This window comes from Solanum lycopersicum, chromosome 7, assembly GCF_036512215.1.
Source record: "Solanum lycopersicum chromosome 7, SLM_r2.1".
NCBI lineage: Eukaryota > Viridiplantae > Streptophyta > Magnoliopsida > Solanales > Solanaceae > Solanum > Solanum lycopersicum.
In genome coordinates, this window is record NC_090806.1 from 49420236 (window position 1) to 49424830 (window position 4595).

The 4595-nt window shown below is 35.5% G+C and overlaps 1 long non-coding RNA gene across 1 annotated transcript; it reads left to right on the top strand.

Moving 5' to 3' along the window:
• Window positions 1–2070: 2070 nt before the first annotated feature.
• Window positions 2071–3903, top strand: LOC138349433 (uncharacterized). The gene is made up of 3 exons (XR_011221918.1): window positions 2071–2146; window positions 2900–2969; window positions 3709–3903. It is a non-coding gene; the product is annotated as an uncharacterized lncRNA (long non-coding RNA).
• The last annotated feature ends 692 nt before the right edge of the window (window positions 3904–4595 follow it).

Consider the following 4595-nt stretch of genomic DNA (forward strand, 5'->3'; position numbering starts at 1 on the left):
CTATAGAAACGAGAAGCCACAAAGATAACTAAAAAATCTCTCTTGGCCTCTTTTTGTTCATATTAGGACGAAGAACTAACAAGGAGTCTTTATCTTTAATAATTAGAAATCAAGTAAGCAAATGAACTGAAAAGGCATTTTGAAAAGAAAAAAAAAACATTGTTCATGTAATATACAATCAAACTTGTTATAATGACTGTTTGATGAACTCAAATTTGTTTTATCATTGAGATGCAAAATAAAGAAGGTCTGAATCTCATAACTGATAAAATTTTGTATCTAGGTATCAAGACGACAGTTGAAAATTTTAGGTTTGGTCAACAAGAACTTTCAATAATATTTCAAATGTCTTTTCGTGGGAGGACTCCTAAACTATTTTCATATTGCTTGAAAAGAAATGAAAATGGTGGAGGTATACTAGTTTTTGGTAAGATTTGGATTCGAGAATCGTATATAGTCCCGTTGCTCCGTCACATTACATATTGTTACAGTATAATGAAGTTTCTATTCTTGCTTATGACGAATATAGATATTTTAGTAGTTTCATCTTGAATGTGCCTTGTGCTACATGATCTAACAGTTGTTTTCTTGATAGTTTATGATTCATTTTGGGCATGTGAAATGTACCAAAATCATTTCATGCTTTCTACCTGCTGAGTTTTATGATACTTTATCCGTGTGTGTGTGTGTGTGTGTGTATATATATATATATTCATAGTTTTAGGTTCTTGTGAAGATGATACCAATGAAGCTTTACTGTGTACACATATAGCTCAAAAATTATATGAGATCCTTTTTCAGTTTTCTCATTATTATTTTATCTTTATTCTCCACAAATAGAATATTCATTGTATCGACACGCTTGTTCCCTAAATAATAATAACCAAGTATAGAACAAGAAAAAGATGACGTGATGATTGGGCACACAGATGATGCACTGCTTCGGCCTCCATTTCTAAGGTTAAATTGGGCGCATTGCAAGTGTGTTGCCCCAATCTCCATTTACTCGGGGTCTGATTAGGCGCATTGCAAACGTACTGTCCCAACATCCATTTACTGGAGTCTGACTGGGCGCACTGCTCAGCCCCAACCCAATAACTTTCTAACATGTAAAGCAAACGCATTAGTTATTACCGTCATCAAGATTGATACAATATTCACGTTTCTTCGAAAAACAAATCAGAAAATTTCAAAGACAAAAATGTGAAGGAAAGTGTGTATGTGTAGGAAAGTGAGAGGGAGAAGAGATATCAATAGATTAGTGGATAAATTTTTTATAATTTTGATCCATTTAAGGAATATATGAATCTATTTTACTTATAAATAATTATCAATTTAATTGAATAGCGATCCTATCATGCCCATTAAGCCTTCTATTATCAAATAAAATGAATAAAAACTAAGTTTGATGCACAACTTTCTAGTAAAGATTTTAGACTATTAATAGAAAAACTATAGACAGGACTAACAAAAACCCATTACAGTTGGATTGTAGGATATGAATAAAATAATTATTTTCGTACAAAAAAAATAATTATTTAATTGATCATGATAGTGTCAAACTGTTTCTCCCCCTTTGTTATGTAGACGGCAGGGAAGAGCAAACAAATTCAACCCCGATCATAAAGCACTCACATTAATCTGGCGGACTAGTAATGTCCAATGTGTGCAAGAAGAAAGAACATACAGCTGTAAAATTGACATAGTCTTTACCAACTAGTTGAGACTTGATAATGCCAAGAAAATCATGGGGAGTCTTTTCCCACAACTCATTCACTTCCAGATTTCTCATCAGATTGTGTCATGTGTTGACACATGACATCCAATTTTGCATCATCAAAATATAGATTAATCACTAGGCTTCTTAAATTACAAACTGTAATGACCCGCGAGGTCATTTTTGAAAATTTGGAATATTTGCTTAACTTGAGTTAATTAATGGATGAATAATTGTAGATAATTGGTTAAATTAATAGTAAATGGGCTAAAGTGATAAAAATTTTAAGACCTTATACCCTTTAGCATATATTTAATAAAATATGTAGGTAAAACCTATCACTTTTAGTACTTAATTAATTCCAAAAAAAAAGGGAACAAGAAGAAAGGGCGAAGGGTTTTGACGGCTACGGCTTACGAACTGCTCCGAGTAAGTTTCTTTTGCCTTTAGGTGCTCGTTAGTTACTGCACACATATGCATGTATATAGAAATAATATAGTCAAGTTTGTGCATACTGAATCACTACTACTATTATTATTATAATTAAATGTGAAACGTGTTCTTCAGCAAGAAGTTGAATTTCTTATATCATCGGCCCATTTACAATTCGGTATTCGAAAATGGGGAATTAATCATGATCGTCAAAGAGAAAATCCATGAACATTTTCTTCCTTCTTCATCATGCACACTGGTTTGCATATTGTTAGTTTTTTTTGTTTTTTTTTTTTTTAAAAAAAGTGGACCACTTTGTGTACATATGTTTGGAATTGGAAAAGGAACACAACAGTGGCCAATTATTATGTAATGATGGTCACGTGATTGATAATTAATTAGGATAATCAATTGATAGTTTTGGGTTGTGAATTTTATGTCGTATGATGTAGTAAAGGTTAGTGTATATGACATTAATTTTTGTTTTCACAATTTTCTTATAGTATATGTTAACCATAGTATCGTAGTGTTTGGAGAAATTATTACTTAACCCCACACTTGAAATTTAGGAAATATGAGATTTAACCTTAGCCTTGAAACTTGAAAAATATGGTAGTTGAAAAGTTAATTGACATCAAGAATTTCAAACTTGATTATAAATTTGGGGTGAATTCTTAGGTCAAGGTTAAACATATAAAAGTGTGAGTGTTGTTAGTTCTGAAACCTTATTGTAAATATATACTTGAATAGATTCCATTGGTTCGGAAGCTCAACGGAAGGGGAAGGCTCAAGTCCAAGAATAATTATTCGATTGACTAAGGTAAGTGGATTTCTAAACTCTTGTTAAGCGTATGAAATTTGGGTATTTCCTTGTGTGGTGTTGAGAATGATTTGGAGACTTGTTGCTTATTTGTTAGTGTTGTATTCCTTGCTGCAAATTGTGCTTTGTTATAAAAACGGGTATCTCCTCATTTCTCATTTGAGCATGTCATTTGCATTGTATCTGAGACATGATTGTGATAAGAGTTAAGTGATAAGAGGATGTACTATTTCGAGGGTCGTATCACGCGCCGCGATGGGTATTATATTTTGAGGGACGTATCGCGCACCGCGATGGTTACTATTATCGAGGGTCGTGTCGTGCACCGCGACAGATGCATGGACAGATATGTCCCCCATGGGTCCCGGACTGAGAGACAGCGGGTATGTATTGTTAGGGAAGACATGCATCACTATACTTGACATTGCATCTCATGGCATTACACATTTTATTATTGATGAACTTGAACACGTGTTTTGCTGATCTTGTGAGTGTTTCTTTGTGAAACTTGTGACTGTTGAATATTGAGTTGTTATTGAGAATGTGTAAACTGATAGAGTGTGGTTATTGAGTTGTGTGTTTGGTAAACTGTAAACTGTAAACTGTTAGACTGTAGCGTGGAGGTTTAGATATGGTGTAAGAAGTGCCTGTATTTTGTTCACTTAACTTGTGTTTAGAGGTTTGCTTGTTGAGTACCGCGTGGTTGGTACTCACCCCTTGCTTCTACAAAATTTTGTAGGATACGAGCCTGGATCTTCGTGATACCTGTCATTCTTTTCGTTTCCGAGGCATCTTGTGGAGGATTGTGAGGTAGTTGCTTGTCATCTCAGCGAACTTTCCTACTCCAGTTTATGATTTTGTTTTTACTTGAAAGACAACTTCATTTTAGACTCCTATTTTATTTCAATTCTAATATTTACATTAGAGGATTGTGCACGTGACAACCTGGTTTCGGGAATTGAATTAATATGACTTGGTTTCATAATAGAAATTGTTGTTGAATTGTCATTACTTCCGCACTTTGTTAGATATTTGGTTTTAGGCGGACTTGTCTTGGTGGGATAAGACGAGTGCCATCACACCCATTTTTGGGTCGTGACAAAATGGTATCAGAGCCCCAGGTTCATAGGTCTCACGTGTATACAAGACGAGTCTACGTAGAGTCTCAAGGATCAGTACGGAGACGTCTGTACTTATCTCCGAGAGGCTAAGAGGATTACTAGGAAACTTCTTTTTGTTCATTCTTTCTCATCGTGCGTAGTCACCTTCTTTAGTACTGAGTTGTTGTATACTATTTTGACAAATGACGAGGACTAGAACTAATGTTACTGATGGTAGAGGGGAGGCACTTCCCGAGGCAGTTGTTGAGGCCCCAGCTAGGGGTAGGGGTAGATCTCGAGCTAGAGGTCGTGCTAGTAGTACGACAGTAGCCAGAGGTCGTGGACGGTGAGCAGCACCAGTGAGAGGTCGTGCTAGAGAGGTCTCTACAGAACCTTAGATTGATGACTAGGTTCCTTCAGATCCTGTAGTCACACCTTTGCTTCAAGATACACTATTGAGGGTGTTAAGTGTGCTAGAGGGATTTTCTTAGGGTGGTGGTGCGACTACCACAACACATGACTCTCG